Consider the following 18,942-nt stretch of genomic DNA (forward strand, 5'->3'; position numbering starts at 1 on the left):
ATTGAGAACTGGTTAAAGGACAGGGAACAAAGGGTAGGAATTAATGGTAAATTCTCAGAATGGAGAGGGGTAACTAGTGGTGTTCCCCAAGGGTCAGTCCTAGGACCAATCCTATTCAATTTATTCATAAATGATCTGGAGAAAGGGGTAAACAGTGAGGTGGCAAAGTTTGCAGATGATACTAAACTACTCAAGATAGTTAAGACCAAAGCAGATTGTGAAGAACTTCAAAAAGATCTCACAAAACTAAGTGATTGGGCAGCAAAATGGCAAATGAAATTTAATGTGGATAAATGTAAAGTAATGCACATTGGAAAAAATAACCCCAACTATACATACAACATGATGGGGGCTAATTTAGCTACAACGAGTCAGGAAAAAGATCTTGGCGTCATCGTGGATAGTTCTCTAAAGATGTCCACGCAGTGTGCAGAGGCGGTCAAAAAAGCAAACAGGATGTTAGGAATCATTAAAAAGGGGATAGAGAATAAGACTGAGAATATATTATTGCCCTTATATAAATCCATGGTACGCCCACATCTCGAATACTGTGTACAGATGTGGTCTCCTCACCTCAAAAAAGATATTCTAGCACTAGAAAAGGTTCAGAAAAGAGCAACTAAAATGATTAAGGGTTTAGAGAGGGTCCCATATGAGGAAAGATTAAAGAGGCTAGGACTCTTCAGTTTGGAAAAGAGAAGACTAAGGGGGGACATGATAGAGGTATATAAAATCATGAGTGATGTTGAGAAAGTGGATAAGGAAAAGTTATTTACTTATTCCCATAATACAAGAACTAGGGGTCACCAAATGAAATTAATAGGCAACAGGTTTAAAACAAATAAAAGGAAGTTCTTCTTCACGCAGCGCACAGTCAACTTGTGGAACTCCTTACCTGAGGAGGTTGTGAAGGCTAGGACTATAACAATGTTTAAAAGGGGACTGGATAAATTCATGGTGGCTAAGTCCATAAATGGCTATTAGCCAGGATGGGTAAGAATGGTGTCCCTAGCCTCTGTTCGTCAGAGGATGGAGATGGATGGCAGGAGAGAGATCACTTGATCATTGCCTGTTAGGTTCACTCCCTCTGGGGCACCTGGCATTGGCCACTGTCGGTAGACAGATACTGGGCTAGATGGACCTTTGGTCTGACCCAGTACGGCCTTTCTTATGTTCTTATGTTCTTTCTATTCTAAACCCCTAATTTAATTCCCTTTGTTAAGGTATCTGCTGTTGCTCACTCTGGAAATGAAACCAGACATCTGCAATTTAGATTTTTCAGGACTTCAAGTAGTTGTGTTAAAATGGAACACTTGTTATATTTTTAAACATTGTACTTTTCCCTTTTTGAAATGTACAAGTATAATCAACACCTCTGAAGCTCTCCTTTAAACGCACAATAACCATGAAATTCAAAGTTATATGGTTCCCACAGCAACTGTACCTAGCCAGCTGTTCACACCGCTCTCATATGGTGCTAAATTTTCATCCCCTTGTATGTAAATGATTGCCTAGGAAGGAGTACTGCAGAAAGGGATATGGGGGTCATAGTGGATCACAAGCTAAATATGGAGTGAGCTGTGCGACACTATTGCAAAATAAGCAAACATCATTCTGGGATGTATTTGCAGGAGTGCTGTAAGCAAGACACGAGAAGTAATTCTTCCGCTCTACTCCATGCTGATTAGGCCTCAACTGGATTATTGTGTCCAGTTCTGGGTGCCACATTTCAGGAAAGATGTTTGTTTAATTTGTAGAAGACTGTGAGAGGATATCTTCTTAGAATATGTGCAACGTGCCACAGGTGGCACGTGACTAGGATTCATCACTGAATTTGGTCAGCTGGTTGGATCCTATCTTCCTCGGGCCGGGTACTGACAGGTAGTAACGTGAATACTGATCCATGCCCTCCACTATTTTCAAGTACATAAAAGGTTGTTACAAGGAGGAAGAAGAAAAATTGTTCTACTTAACCTCTGAGGATAGGAGAAGCAGCAATGGGTTTAAACTGCCACAAGGGCGTTTTAGGTTGGACATTGGGAAAAACTTCCTAGCTGTCAGGGTGGTTAAGCACTAGAATAAATTGCCTAGGGAGGTTGTGTAATCTCCATCACTGGAAATTTTTAAGAGCAGGTTAGACAAACACCTGTCAGGGATGGTCTAGATAATACTTAGTCCTGCCATGAGTGCAGGGGATTGGACTAGATGACCTCTCCAAGTACCTTCCAGTCCTATGATTTCTATGATCACTGTACAGCAGATGGATACATGTATAGGACAGGAAGTGCAAAATACTATAATCATCTGCAAGGGGAGTTTGATATAGGCATAGGGTAGTTACCAGAATGGCAATTCAAGCAACAGCACCAGGGTTAATGCCCCATCTCTCAAAAAGTGTCTTGAGATCTTTAATGACAAAAGTGGTACTTAAAAGTGGTAATAGCATAAACTCCAGAGAAGCAGCCAAGTTTAGGCTGACAGGCAAACCCACCTGTCAACTTTCAAGCCTCCAAACATGAGTTGCAGTAGTTTTAATCTCTAAGGTCCTCAATTTTGGCAGCCGACCCATAAATTCATGGTTTACTGTGATTGAAAGCATGCATTTTTTACCGGTGCTTTGTTGGTTTGATCTGTTCTTATGAACAAGTATTCTGAAGTGTTTTGAGCAGAAACCTGCCTAATATAAAGAAGAAGGCATGGACATCATGGAACTGGAGAGATGGACATAACTTATGTAGTAGATTTGTTGGGTTTAAGTTTTTTTTTTTTTTTTTAATTTTTAAACAGCATTTGTTTTGGAGATTTCCTAGCAGGAAAAAAAAAAGTACTGAATGTTATTCTAAAGAAACTGAACATTTTGATGGAGAGAAGCCACAGGATTACAGCTGATTCCAACAAGGTTGATACATTTCTAATCTTATTCCCAGTCACAAACTGACCAACATTTTCAACAACAAAACCAACACAAGAGCTGTTTGCTTTTATTTCACTGAAAAGAAGAATAAAAAGTTATTTCATGAAGGAACTTTGAAAGGCTATTTTTCCCACCTAGTTTTAAAAGGGTACTACAAGGAACAGAGTAGTGTAACAGTTAAAGATTTTTAAGGGCACTTACGTTATGTTAGCATCCAAGGAGTCTGGAATGTGTTCAACAACTGAGTTTTGATGAACTGTGGAAAACAAAGAATTTTAAGAGCAAATTAAGATTTTTGGAGGAAGGTAGGGAGATGAAAGGACTGTTAGAAGATGAAGTACTTCTCTTCCCCAAAACCAAATATCTTTCAAGTAAACAAACTTTGAGAATGTAAACCTTAAGAATATTTTAGTAGCACTTCTCAGAGCTCACATTATTGCAGTTGTATACCACATCAGTTTAAGTTCTTATTAGAGAAAATTTGCATTCAATATTCATCTGTCCAGTTTCCTCAGTTTCTTAAACTTTTCTGATTTTGCATGCAAATTGTGAATGTCCAGTAAGGTTAAGACACATTTCTGAGAAATTTTCTATTTGAGTTTTAATTATAGCAAATTTTGTTGACTGCCTTGCACTGCACAATGTATATGCAGCTACAGTCATCCAGGTGTTGACATGGAATATTCAAAAACGAAATGAGTGTTTGCAAAGAGTAGCAGCACAGATGACATCACGTAAGTATTCCAAAACCAAGAGAAATCCATGCTAAAAATTTACATTTCCTTTACAAGATAAACGTACAAAATACGTTAAGAATAGTAGCAACATTATAATTGAGAAGATGCTTTTTCAGGTGCTTATAAACTTTCTGTAGAAGTTACCTTTTGGCATGTAATTTCTTGTTTAATCTCAGTCTAGAGATGAATTGTGGGCATAGTTTGATGAAGTTAACAATTTTTCAGATAACTGAGCAAGAATGTTTTCCACCACTTAAATATGAGCTATTTTAGCTTTAAAATAGCTGTTTATAAATTTCAAATTTTGAGATTTAGGCTGGATTTCAAAAGAAAATTCCAGTCTCTGTCTTAATGCAAGACAAATTTATTTGACACGTGTCAATAAATTCTTTTTGAAAATAAGGTACCCAGGTACAGTTCCAGATGTTTCACTTTCATCATGAGGAATAAAGCCCCAAAGATACATACATCCAAATGTATCAACACCAAGCCACATATATATATTCCCTAAGAAATAAAATGAAATTGTGGTTACTGTATTTCTAAGCATGATCTTATACATCTAAAAATATTCACTAGCGTGGCCATTTACATTTATTTTTGAAATAGCTAAATGGTAAAACTATGTAAACGTGTTATGGTTTAGATAAGGGAGTTAGGACAAATTAGAACATCCATAAGTTAGTTACATTACAAATCTATTAAGGCATTAAACACTACACAGCACAATACATATTACTGAACAGGCAGAAGGGATCAGAGTTTGAGTTGTTAAAGAGTTACACATTTGAATATCCTAAACTATTAAAATCGTTACCATAAAGTTGCAGTGGTGTAGAAATAAATCAGATAAAATAAAGAAAAAAACTGGAGGTGCTTTGGATGCAGTCAAGACTCGTACATCTACACCCAAAAGATTGTATCTGTTTTTGATGAGTATAACCAGGTGTGACCAACGATAAACTAATGAAATCTTTAACCATGTAGTTCATTTATATGAAGTGAGAGATAATGACTGAAGAGAACTTCTCCCCCGGATGCTCCAACTTGCTCTAAGGGCTTTCCTACATACAGGATTGCATCAGTTTAACTTAAGGTGTGATTTTAAACCGATTTAGTTAAATAGGTGCAAAAGGGTCTGAACAATCTAGTATCAGTTTAAAACAGGCTAAATCTGGTTTAGTATAAATTGAAATAAGCCACTCTTAAACCAAAGCAAGAAGAGGTTTTGCACTGGTTTAAGTAAAACATCTTTATAGAGTACTGACAATGCATATGTTGACACCATATTTTTCCACTAGTTCAGTTTTGTTTTTATAAATCTTTTGTGCTTCTGCTACAAAAAAGGACTATAAAAACTGAACCATATTCCTTGACACTAAAAGCCATCTAGGTTTATTCTGATTCCTGAATCAAATAGAATCCACCACATTCAAAATATAAGGCCGAGTTCTGCTATTACACTTGTGCTACCAAGCGGACCACATTGAGTTACACATATGTAACTGATGGTGAATTTGGCCTGAGTTGTTATTACTGATATCAGCAAAAACTAAAGACTTTCAGATTCCATGTTTAGGTTTCAAAGTTGTCAAATGGGAAAGCTATCTTTTTACTGGTAGGCTGACAAAAAGTGATATGGAAATCATTGACACAAACATGGAATTCATTTAGCCGCTCAGTCACTTTTCAAGATAAAATTATACAGTTTCGCTAGAGTCTCTAGAATAGGCAAATTTGTAACTATTCACCTACATAAATATTCACCTAAATAAGCATACTTCTGTAAAGATGTGTTCAGACTAGGACAACAACCAGCCAGCTACAGCGATAAAAGCAATATTCCAAGAGATTTCCTTCCAAACAGCAGAAGTAGGGCAGGCTAGTGAGAATCTTGCAAAAGATTATTTTCAGATAAATTAAGAGATAAAAGACCCCTTTCCTAAAGAGATAATCTGTGTCGGATTCCCATTCTTAAGTAGTTTGTGGGCTGTCTAAAAAAAAAAAAAAAGGCAGCTAACCATAGCATGTGCAAAACAAATGATGGACCAGGACGATGCCAACACTAAGAATTTAGGAACACAGGAATTGCCAGACTGGATCAGATCCAAAGTCCATCCAAGCCAGTATCCTGTCTCCAACGGTGGCCAGAACCATACGCTTCAGAGGAACATGTAAGAACCCTGCAGTAGGCAGATATGGGATAATATAGGTCTCATAGTTAGAGATTGGCTTAAACCCTGAAGCACAAGGTTTAATATCCCTTCCATCATCAAAATCAACTGTGGCAACTCTGAATATCTCTTGATATCTATTTAAATGTTAAAAAAGGGAGGGGGCACAAACTGCCTCCCCAGAACATGCAGTTAGGATGCATCCAAACAATTAATTGGTAACTCAACATTTAGGTAACCCAATCAGCCCAAAAGATGCTTTGGAAATGTCTTCTGTTGCTTGAACATTAGAATGTGAAGAGCCATTTTTAATTGTGCCAACTTGTCATTCACCTTGCACTGTGATAATTCAAAAACAGTTGAATTTTAAGGCTGCAAAACTGGCTACGTACTTAGCCCTCAATAAGGGCCCAGGATATGTCTGAGTTGTTGGTTTTTGTGTTTGTTTGTTTGTTTTTAAGAAAGAAAGTTTTAATTGTGAATGGTATAAAACAACATTTAAATTTAGTAAAAATTTATAGTACAGAGGTGGGAAGCTATAGATGTATTCCAAGAACCCCGAACTCTAGCTTTGGCATGTAAAATGCCTTATTTGACTTTCTAAAATAATTTAAGAAGCTACTGTTTTATGTAGCAACACATTTGAAATAAGACAAAATTAACTTATAAAGGATCTCATTGGTGAATCATTAGGTACTTTATAATGAATATTTACAAGAATATTAATTCAAGGAGGTTCCAGTATATATCTGCCAGATGACGATTACTTAACAGCAATTCTTTCAGTATCCATGACCTAGCTCATCTGCTTAACAAAGTTTATTCAAATCTTAGGAAAAGTCCAGAACAATCACCATTCAACATACAGGATTTCAGCTTGATAGAAGGCTAAACTAAACACACTCCCATCCTATAACCACAAATGGACAGAATGCACATATCATGAATGACACTTTCACTTGTTATTAATAAAAGAGCATACTGATTTGTTCCATTCAAATCTAAAGAATACTTCATTGGACTTTTGCACAAATTGCTGAAAGGGGAACTGTAGGTAGTCAACCCAGAAGTATACTTCAGTATTTAGCTACTCACTTATTATTAACAGAAGCCGGTTAGTGACTAGATAGCATTGTGATGGGGATAACAGAAATCTGTAGAAGAAAGCCAGATTCAGAGATGGAAAAAAATTATTACATTAAAAAAAAAAAATGTATAAAAGAATGTGGCCTGCACAAACTTAACATAGTGTTAGAGCTGAGCTGTGCAACCAAACCAGACAATGTTTTGGTTAGCACCCCCTGCATTGGCGAGGCATTATAACCAAGTGGCAGATGATGTTGAATTTGGCTTAGCCAGGAGCAACTTAAAGCCAGCATTCTTGCGTGATCTGCAACCTCAGTGGTCAGGAGATAGTCGCTACAAACGGCATCCTGAACAGCCAAAGCCATCCACGTAAATCGGATGATGACATCCTCTCACGCTGGATGGAACATTATCACAGTGCCCTGAACCACCTTTCAACTGCTGCCTGCTCAGAGCAGGACGACCTGGCAGCCACGGCAGTTCCAGACCCAGACACTTGTACTGATGCACCAACATTGGATGAAGTGAAGTGGATCTAGACTGTTCTCAGTGGTACCTGACGACAGAACAAGGAGTAATGGTCTCAAGTTGCAGTGGGGGAGGTTTAGGTTGGATATTAGGAAAAACTTTTTCACTAGGAGGGTGGTGAAGCACTGGAATGGGTTACCTAGGGAGGTGGTGGAATCTCCTTCCTTAGAGGTTTTTAAGGTCAGGCTTGACAAAGCCCTGGCTGGGATGATTTAGTTGGGAATTGGTCCTGCTTTGAGCAGGGGGTTGGACTAGATGACCTCCTGAGATCCCTTCCAACCCTGATATTCTATGATTCTATGAAGTGCACCACCTGTAAACTGAAAAGACAGATGCGCAGCGAGTGCTGATGGCATCCCGCAAGAGCTGCTAAAACGCACTATTGACCCTAAAGCGGAATCACTTCTGGCCATCTTTCATCTGGTGTGGAGAACTGGAACCTTGCCAACCGCCTGGAAGGACGGTATTGTGATCTCACTTTATAAGAGCAAGGGACAGTGCAGTGAACGCAAGAGCTACAGGCCGATCACCTTGCTGTCTGTTCCAGGGAAGGTGTTTGTGCATGTTCTGCTGGCACGCAAAAATACTTCTGTAACAGCCATTTTGTTTCAGCTTCACTGAGGAGAGCAGGAGGATCCAAACTAATTCTTCCGCAAGACGTATGATGGAATTCAATGGTTGACTGTTTTGACCTATTTATTAAGAACTGGACTATTCTGATGAGTATTTGTGAAGAAAAAAGTGACAAAAAACCTGGCACTATCACAGCCAAAGTAGTCAACTAAAAAGAAATGTAGAAAACATGCTGAATATACTGAAGTCTATTTCCATAGCCTTGAACAAATTGCAGAAAGATTGCTGCTGTACTTCTGATGCTGTTGAAATTTGGAAAGAACTTCAAGAGACACTGACGAAAGAAATATCCACCAACAAAGTTAAATTGCAGGCAGTAGAGAAGCGGATGGATCAAGTACCTACTCCACTTCATTTTCTTGCCAATATTCTCAACTCAAAGTTCCAGGGTAGTTGCCTAACTGCTGAAGAAGATGCTGCTATGACAGGAGCATCTAATAATCATACATCAATCATGCCAACCACAATAGATTTCAGAGCTGGAAGTGAACCATTCAAGCAAGACATGTTTGCTGACTATATTTTAAAGGAAGTCCAACCCCTGAACTGGTGGAAGTAACTAGCTAAGCATCTGGAACCAGAAACTGTTGAAGCTTTAAATCAGTGTTTGACAATAGTAGCCTCTTCTGTAGGCACCAAATGAATTAGTCCAAATGAAGAAAATATTCTATCAAAGTTAAGAAATCTATTGGGAGTTGAAAAAGCAGGAAAACTTGTCTCTCTCTTCCTGTGTATGAATAAAAACGAGAGGGAGGAGGAGACACAAGATACTCTAGTTTTAAAAGTGTAAAGGGCTTAGAAGACGGTCTCATTTTCAAGAGACTTAGGTGCATAGGAACTCAAGTTCCAGTCACTTTCACGTAGCCATATTTGAAAATTTTCCCAGGCTAACCTGAAATAATCAATTTATTTAACTGATTACTGTTAAACCCTCTATTTAATAAATCATTAAGTTGTAAATGTGAAACATGTTTTGATAAGATTAGGTATCCAAAACATCTAAGGTTGTTTTGTTTAGTAAAAATAAATGTTATATGCTGGTTTGTGTGTTTAATTAAATTCCAGCTCCCATCCTAATGCAGTTTGCCACAGATCATGAGCAAAAAGTTAATTATCTAGTAAATGAGCAATATCATTCGCCATTTTCCAATGTACTAATAATGTACAATAACAATCTGAAAATATTAATTGCTTAAATAAATTAACACTTATAGCGTGCCCTTCTAGATAGCAAAAAGATGTACCAAATCTAGTGTAAAAGCTCTATTTATTTGTAAATCAACATTTTAATGGTTGTATGAGAATGCATCTTTCTGAGGAAAATAACTGAAGTATAAATGGAAACTGATTTAAAATCAAGGCTTTCCACTTGGTGATTTAAATCACTCCACCCTGCCCTGAAAGAGAATATCAATCCTCTAGCAGACCATTGCTACTGATGGTTTTATAGGACTTGACATGAGCTTTTCCTAGATGTTTTCTTCACTACATATCCTTATGGGTCACCACCGTTTGTGGATTACAAGTGACAAATTAAGCAGGCAAAAGAAAAACCCAGTGGCAGAAGTTTTGTGCCAAAGTTGATAAACTGCTTTGAAAACTTTTCAAATTTTTATGCAGTGGCTGGGAAAAAGGCAAAGATAGTGGATTTGTCCTGGGTGCAGGCCAGACTGATTAACACAGGCTGTCTCTTTTCAGCAGCTGATTCAAGACTGTGCCACAGGAAATAAATTTATTTTGTAGATTAAAACTTTCAGGTAAAGTTCTCTGCTTCTGTGATGGCAGAGCAATGTGTAGAAAGACAAATACCAAAACTCTGATGCTTCAGTTTTTGTCTGCATTGCTATCGAAGTCTCTGTAGAGACTAGGAGAACTTTATTCCACAACATGTACTTTGGATCCATGTCCTTCCAGGGCGAAGGTGGCTCTGGGGAGTACTTGGTCCATCATAAATAAAATATACAGTGGAGATTGATGACTATCAGACCAATGTCAATATATTTGAAGTCTTCCTTTCTAGGATAACATTGATAGGCATCGGTATTGAGTTGTCTCATTTCCTGGGCCAGTAGGTTCAGTCCTGGGTATTATTTTTGAGGGAGGATCACATTTAAAAGGCGAGTTTTTAGTCAAAAAATAGTAGTAGCATTGGAGAAATAACTCCACAGAGACTGAAATTTAAGTGTTCATGTCCTCCAGGTAACAAATGAATATTAGTTGTCCGTGTCAATATTCGATCTATCAGTGTTTATTAATACAGTTGATAAGGTAACACTCAATTGCCTGTAGAGTAAGGAGAAATGCAGCCACTTGAGGGCAATGCTACTTCTTAGATATTCCAGTGGATAGTACTGAGAAAATGTTCTTCTGCCCTGAGTTCTATGCATGTGTATGGGGGATCATAGGTGGTTTTTAAAATAGGAGACATGGGTTGCAGTGTTACAAAAACAAAATACACTGCCATCACCTCCTTGCTGAGGGGGCTAAATAAGCATGAATTGGGATACCATACAGACATACACTCTGGTGGGTCCATGTTCCAAGCTGTGGGCCAAACTTTCACTTTCAGCTCTTTTAAAGTATGCACGCATGCAACCAGACTAGGGGAAAAGTCCTACATGGAAGACCAAAACAACCAAAACCTCCAGTCTGTACAAATGAAAAGGATCCAACAACTGGCCAGGTAAAAACCAAGTCTTCTGACCTTCTGGAAAAAGTAGTAATGTTATGTGTTTATCAAAGTATTTTTGAGGGGTTATTCACTGAGAGGTTTAGAATCATAGAACTGGAAGGGACCTCGAGAGGTCATCTAGTCCAGTCCCCTGCGTTCATGGCAGGACTAAGTATTATCTAGACCATCCCTGACAGGTGTTTGTCTAACCTGCTCTTAAAAATCTCCAAAGATGGAGATTCCACAACTTCCCTAGGGAATTTATTCTAGTGCTTAACCTCCCTGACAGTTAGAAAGTTTTTCCTAATGTCCAACCTAAACCTCCCTTGCTGCAATTTAAGCCCATTGCTTCTTGTCCTATTCTCAGAGGTTAAGAACAATTTTTCTACCTGCTCCTTGTAACAATTTTTTATGTACTTGAAAACTTATGTCCCCTCCATCTTCTCTTTTCCAGACTAAAAAAACCCCATTTTTTTCAATCTTCCCTCATAGATCATGTTTTCTAGACCTTTAATCATTTTTGTTGCTCTTCTCTGGACTTTCTCCAATTTGTCCACGTCTTTCCTGAAATGTGGCGCCCAGACCTGGTCACAGTACTCCAGTTGAGGCCTAACCAGCGTGGCGTAGAGCAGAAGAATTACTTCTCATGTCTTGCTTACAACACTCCTGCTAATACATCCCAGAATGATGTTCGCTTTTTTTGCAACAGTGTTACACTGTTGACTCGTATTTAGCTTGTCGTCCACCATGACCCTCAGAGCCCTTTCTGCAGTACTTGTTCCTAGACAGTCATTTCCCATTTTGTATGTGTGTAACTGACCGTTCCTTCCTAAGTGGAGTACTTTGCATTTGCCCTTATTGAATTTCATCCGATTTACTTCAGACCATTTCTCCAGTTTGTCCAGATCATTTTGAATTATAATCCTATTTTCCAAAGCACTTGCAACCCCTCCCAGCTTGGTATCTTCCACAAACTTTATAAGTGTACTCTCTATGCCAGGGATTCTAAACCTTTTTAATTCACCCCCCGCCCCCAACATGCTATTAAAATTCCACAGCCCACCTGTGCTACAACAACTGTTTTTCTGCATATAAAAGCCAGGGCCAGCATTAGGGGGTAGCAAGCAGGGCAACTGCCTGGGGCCCCACACCACAGGGGGCCCAGGGAAGCTAAGTTGCTCAGGCTTCAGCTCCAAGTGGCAGGGCTTGGGGTGGCGGGGCTTCGGCTTTCTGCCTTGGACCCCAGTGAGTTTAATGCTGGCCCTGCTCGGTGGGCCCCCTGAAGCCTGCTCGTGGTCCCCAGGGGACCTCGGACCACTGGTTGAGAACTGCTGCTCTGTGCCATTATCTAAATCATTGATGAAGATATTCATAGAATCATAGAATATCAGGGTTGGAAGGGACCTCAGGAGGTCATCTAGTCCAACCCCCTGCTCAAAGCAGGACCAATCCCCAGACAGATTTTTACCCCAGTTCCCTAAACGGCCCCCTCAAGGATTGAGCTCACAACCCTGGGTTTAGCAGACCAATGCTCAAACCACTGAGCTATCCCTCCCCCCTGAACAGAACAGGACTCAGAATTGATCCCTGCGGGACCCCACTCATTATGCCCTTCCAGAATGACTGTGAACCACTGATAACTACTCTCTGGGAACGGTTTTCCAACCAGTTATGCCCCCACCTTATAGTAACTCCATCTAGGGGGATTTTAAGGAAGATTACTTCTGACTGCTAACCTTAAGCAATGTTTTTATTATAAGCTCGCTTAGTCACTGTAAGTATGTGTATTTTATCATGTAAAACATACCTGTTCCCACCATGAAAATTAGCCCGCACTTAAATAATGGGTGCATCAACTAACCAGTGCGTCCAATATGCCTGATACTGAAAATGGACCAATTTCCCAAGTAACATGAACGTACTTTATCCTATACACTTCCCAAAGCACAGCCCAACTAAATGAACAGAACTAGTGAAGGAATTCCAAAAACAAGTTCCAAAAACAAAAGAAATCAGGCAAAACTGCCATAAAAAATAATCAGAAGAAACATCAATAAGCCTCAATAAACAGTACAACAGTTTCCATCGCTCCACTTGCTGGTAATGAAAAGTAATCGATCACTGAATTTACTACAGGCCACTGAAAATACAGATAGTGGAAATTATTTTAAGGTCTCTCCCATGATCTCTTCTATGCTTAATGGTGTCTGCAGTGTTCTGTAAAAAAATATATGCATTGTTAATTACAAACTTTTTTTTGTTTTGTCTTTATAGTTGTGAAATAAGTTTCTAAATGTGAACCAATTCAGTGCTGTCTTCCCAAGTCTGCAAGAAAGACCTTGTGTACACTTAAAGATTATGTCAACATGGCTACATGGACCAGGGGTGTGAAAAAACACACCCCATAGCTCTGTAGCTATGCTGAACTAACACCCAGTGTGGACGCAACTATGTTGATGGAAGAATGCACACACTGACATAGCTACGGTTGCTTGGGTACATGGTATTCCTACACCCTGGGGGCTGCCCAAGCAGTGGCTGCTCCGGCCACTCGCCAACCACTGACCGGGGCCGCCCAGAATCCGTGACAGGCACGGAGCCCTACACATAACACATAGAGAGCTCCATGTGCAGCCACAATGGTAAATAGGTTGAGAACCACTGAACTACACTAATAAGAAACCCAGTGGACATGGCCCAAGTGCATCTACCACACTTTCGGCAAAGGTATTGCACTCCCCCCCGCCCTGAGAGGGAATGGAACCCCTGTTGAGGAAGGATTTAAAAAAAAAAAAAAAGTGAGTGAAATAGAGCTTATTTTATTTAAAATTACACATCAAATTAATTGTTGGATAAATTATCTTTAAGTATTTTCATACATTTGAAGTGATTTCTTTAAAAAATTCCAGACTTCTCAATTTCCCACAGAATACTGAAGGTGAATTCTTCATAATTTATAATTTTCCATGTACATCCAGTCATCCTTGTAACAACTAAATATGGTGGTCTGTAACCAGACATATCCTGAGCAGAAATTACTTTCTGCCTTTCTAAAACAAATGAATAGAAGTCTATGCTCAAAATTTACTGAACTAAAATCCCAACAAATATGAAGTCACATTTCTGATACACACAGGTACCATGATAACCACTGCCCTATAAACACAGATTGTGAAGACACCATATAAATATTAGATTAACATTCATCTAATAAGTTTCAATGTTTATAGTTTTAGACTAATGGGATACAATCCTAATATATTGTGCCTGAAAATGTTCAAGTAGTAAATACAGTGACAGTCCTGAGAACATTTGAAAAGTTTCCAAAGAAGTTTAGAATGAACTGGCTCTCAGCCTTAAAGATACCTCACACAAGAAGAAAAAATGGATGACTATGTTTACTTCTTTATAATGTCTAAAGAGTTTTGTTTCTTACTTTTAAGACCATTTGGGAGTAGGGATTTGGGAGGATTTTCTGTTTTAACACATACACACACAGGAAATTCAGATCTTGTTATCCTATTTTTTCCCCGGAAGACTATGTATATCTGGATAACTTTTAAGATAACATTACAAGTACCAAATGAGTGAAACCTGAGCCACTGAAAAGGGAAGAACTTTTATTCAGGCTCTTGTTTGTTTTTGTTAATACACATCACAACTGAGAAGAAAGATATCTTTGTTAAAGATTTAACACTGTGACCTCTTTAAGTAAAAGACTGTGGAAGCTCCCAATCCACTTCCAGGGTCTCCTCCAAGGAGACCATTAGTAAAAAAAGGAAAGACAAAACTTGTGTTTCATGGTATTTCTAAGGTAAAAGACAAGTGGAAAAAGAATTTGAAAAATATTTTTCAAGGCTTCTTTATACTTCATAAAGCAACCAAAGAGGGCACAAACTAACTTTCCCATTTTTAAGCTTCCAAATATAATTTCACAATAATTAGTACAAGATGAGTTAGAATACTTCATATCCCTACAAAATAAAATTCAAGTACATTTTAGTTAGTGATATTAATTTGTCATTTCATCTCAAGATCCTGATATTTTAATTACTGTTGCCAAGGTTATTACTTAGATATGAAGGGAAGGGCAGGTAAGGATTTACTCCACTCTTCGTCCTTACAGGAAGCTTGAACTCTTTTAGGGTATGTCTGCAATATAGCAGCATAGCCACAGCACTGCAACAATAGCGTAGACATTTCGTACATCGATGGGATGGATTTTTCCGTTGACATAGGTAATCCACCTCTTCATTCGACCTAGCTGCATCTACAAAGGCACTGGGAGTGAGGGGGGAAGTAAGTCAACCTAACTATGTCTGACAGGGCGTGAAATTTTTCGCAACTGTGAGCTATACCGTTAAGATGACCTAAGTTTTAGGTGTAGGCATCAAACAGTACCACTCTGATAAAGGTTTGTCTACACTACCACTTAAGTTGATGCAAGTTACATCCCTCAGAGTGTGAAAAAGCCACCCCCCCCCCCCCGAGCGACGTAAATTACATTGACTTAAAGCAGTATCTACACCATGCTATGTTGGTGAGAGATGCTCTCCTGCCTACATAGCTTGCCCCTCTCGTTTCTCCCGTCGGCATAGCAAGTCTTCACCAGACACGCTAGAGCAGCGCAGCTGCATCGGTGCAGCTGCACTGATGTAGCCCGGTAGTATATGCTAGCCCTAAGTTAGGTGTCTTTCCCTTAAAAGCTAAATCCCCTTAAGAAAAAGGTGTGTTAAAAGCCAAATGTGTTAATGATCACATATGAATGATGCTGTGGTTGTGCAAAAAAATAATTGAGTTAGTCCCCTGGGCTCTTTTTAGACTTACTGAATATCAACTCACTGATATAAAAGTCCTAAAAAGCTATAAAACTGCTGAGATAACTGGTAAATAAAGTTCTGTTGATTTTATATAACTTTTATCTATCTTTAAAGTGAAACTGTGTAGAATATCACAGAGACAATTCTGTAGTCCAATCAGATAATTAGAAGGTAAAAAAATACAATAATGCAATGTTATATTTAGGCATTTACACAAAAAAGTTAGGAAATATATAAGTTCTAGTCCCTTACAGGAACCACATTTGACCCACTTATACACGTGATATAGTTTCATTTCATGTTGCATATGCATTACATGAACAATAACTGATTATAGATTTATTTGCATATGCAATTATGTACATGTAATTGGTTATTTCAATGTGCAGATAACCAAGTATATGTATAAGCTAGCAAAACAGTGCTCCCAAGTGCTGCAGCTGAATCTGTGAGGATGTATATATGGGATCAGGGCTCACATTACTAGTAAGCAAAGAGCCATACCATGTTTGAGAGGTTTCAGAGTAGCAGCCATGTTAGTCTGTATCCGCAAAAAGAACAGGAGTACTTGTGGCACCTTAGAGACTAACAAATTTGTTAGTCTCTAAGGTGCCACAAGTACTCCTGTTCTTTTCATGTATGAGAGTTGCACTAATTTTCTTCTCTCGCAAAAACACCGAGGAGTCCTTGTGGCACCCCTCATTGTTTTTGGTGATACAGACTAACACAGCTATCCCTCTGAAACCTCTCTTCTCTCGAGAATTCATTCCTCACTGAACTTCTAAAATGAAAAAGTTCAAAGAAAAAAGTTTCTGAAATTTGTTTTTTTTTAAATGGTAAAATCCCAAAATGATAAGAGCCCAAAGGCTAATCTTTTCAGAAAGTTCTAAGAACCTAGAAAATAGCATAATATAAGTATTTTTCAACCTTAACTGTAATGCAACTATTGGACTGCTATACCTGATATCAAAGTTTGCACTGTGCTACATTCCACTTAAAATTTCAGCTGAATCTTTAAATTTTAACTTAAATATAAAGTTTTATTGCTGCAATTAAGAATCTTATATTTAGCATGAAGCTTTTTTAAAAAAAAGTCAAGTTGCACTGGACCCTCCATCCCAGATAATTCTTAGAAAGTAAACGCTTTGGGGGCAGGAGCTGTCATTTATTATATCTGCACAATGGCACCCAACCTTTGGGCACTATTGTAATATAAATACATATTAATTAAAATCTATATAAAGCACAAAAACCTGTTTTCCAATAAGCAGTGAAGGAGTACAGAAAATTCACAAATGAACTGTATGGGTAGTGTCTATTTATATTTAAAAGAAGCTTCCTTACCAATTACACTAATACCACATAAGATTACTAAACACAAAAGAAAGAGTTACCTTACTTTTCACTATTTACTTTCTGTATTTTGCTCTTCTTGGATATTTAGGTTCATAGCATCTGTAGTACAAACACTGCAGATTTTAAAGTCTCTGAAAATTACTCTCAATTTTAAATAAGCATAAAATACTACTGTTACTTTTATTAATATTAGAGAATGTGAAATATATATGTACATTTAAACCTGGGGCCTCCTCTGTCCAACAACATTCTTTTAATGGATATCAAGCAAAAATAAAATAAAATATAGGACATTGGCTGACCACCACTACAATCCCTCCAAAACTCAAGTATAAAGTCTCACTGATTTAAGGGTCAAATTTTCCTCACTACCAGTTTTACCCCAGTGTAATTCCAATGACAAATTACTCCTGATTTACTCCAGCATAATAAATCCCAAGTCCCTCCTTTTAACTTTACTACAATTTCAGGTTTTAATCTAATTCTTGGTGCCTGAATGCAATGTGCTGATATGGTGATGCCAATACAGAAAGCTTGTATCCAGACATTTTATTACAAAAGTGATCTAGATAAGATTTTGACCGACTCGAACGGGAGCAACATTTAGCTCAGTACACGGGACTGCTGTACACATGCGATTTTAACAAAGCTTGGTCCGTGCCTATCTCGATTACGTATAGTCGGGATTTGTTTTAGTGGTTTGTTTTTGTGTAACAAAAGCTTTCCCCGGATGCTGGCGGAGTGGGGACGACGAGGAGCACTGCCCGGGAGCAGGCTCAGAGGCCGGCGCTGGCCCGGGGACTCGGGAGCTCAGTTACTCCAGCCGCTGGTCCCCTTTGTTTTCCCTCTTGCCCCGGGGAGATGCGCAGCCAGCCGGTAAGGGCCCAAGTAGCGCAGCGCGCCCGAGCCCAGCGCCTGCAGGACAACGGCCTGTCACGTTTGGGTTTAAACCCTTGATCCGATCGGCTCGCGTCAGTCTCCACCCACGGCGGGAGGGGAGGGGGCGCAGCGGGCTGGGCACCAAATCCCGCCTGCTGCCCCGGCGAGGGGGAACTAGAGAGACCGTAACTCTCCGGTGGGCTTCGAGTTGAGGTGAAGGCCCCGCGGAGCCGGGCTGCCGCCTCCGATACAGGACTGGGGAGTCGCCCCGCAGCCCCACCGGGAGGAACCGGCTCAAACTACTTTCACTTGTAACATGGGAGCTGCCGAGAGTCCCGCCGCCTGCGCCCCCTCTCCGGGAACCAGCGTCCCAGGAAACGCGACACCGCACAAGTGCTCCCCAGGCCCTAAGAGGCCCCCAGACCCTCCTCGGGCTGCCGCCCCCCCGGGCGTACCTGGCGCCAAGGATCGGAGGCTCCGGCCGTAGAGGCCCCGCGTCCCCACAGGGCCCGGTCACTGCCGCGCTGCCAGCTTCCCCAACATGGAGGCTCCGCCTCGGGGCTTCCGGGAGCCGCCGCGGTCGCTTCTCCGCGGCTGAAGCCCGGAACTCGTCCCCGGCCTAAAGGCTCCGCGAGAGGAGGGGCGGGCTCCGAGCGCGCTGCGCCACCGCCGCCTGCTCCGCTCGCTCCTCAGCGGCTCCCCAGCCACATGTCAGTGCGCGGCGGCGACTGCGCAGCACCCACGGAAGCCGCGCGGCGGCGCTGCCCAACCGCCTTTTGCGACAGATGAACAGCGTGGCGGCGGGCGGCGCAACCTGACAACGAGACGCCTCCAACCAGGCCCCCGCGCGCCGCCTGCAAGGGTATTCTGGGAAAGGTCCTCCGGCTCCGAGCTCCGGAGGGCGGGGGGAATCAGACGCTGCTGCGATAGGAAGACGCAGGCAGAGGAGCGAAGCCAATGAGCCGGGCTGAAACCTCCGGGGGGAGCGCGGGCCGGTGCGCGCGGTGCCGAGCTGCGGAGGCACGTCAGAGGCCGCAGTGACGCGGCTGGCAGCCGTGGCGGGAGGCTCGCCGCCGCTCGTGCTCGCCTCGTGCAGACCGTGGGCTGCTTCCTGCTGCCCCCAGCGCTGCGGGGTTGATGGCAA

The 18,942-nt window shown here is 40.5% G+C and overlaps 1 protein-coding gene across 2 annotated transcripts in view; it reads right to left on the reverse strand.

Annotated features, from left to right (window-relative positions):
• Window positions 1-18,430, reverse strand: part of SCAF11 (SR-related CTD associated factor 11) — a 67,028-nt gene extending 48,598 nt beyond the window's left edge. For both annotated transcript variants that reach the window (XM_065399666.1, XM_065399659.1), the window contains exons 1-2: window positions 18,254-18,430; window positions 3,116-3,170 (exon numbers count right to left, since the gene is read on the reverse strand). The gene's annotated coding sequence lies outside the window, so the exon portion shown is untranslated. The remainder of the gene's footprint in view (window positions 1-3,115; window positions 3,171-18,253) is intronic.
• Between the last annotated feature and the right edge of the window lie 512 nt (window positions 18,431-18,942).

The sequence above is a fragment of the Emys orbicularis genome, chromosome 1 (genome assembly GCF_028017835.1).
Source record: "Emys orbicularis isolate rEmyOrb1 chromosome 1, rEmyOrb1.hap1, whole genome shotgun sequence".
In the NCBI taxonomy this organism is placed as follows: Eukaryota; Metazoa; Chordata; order Testudines; family Emydidae; genus Emys; species Emys orbicularis.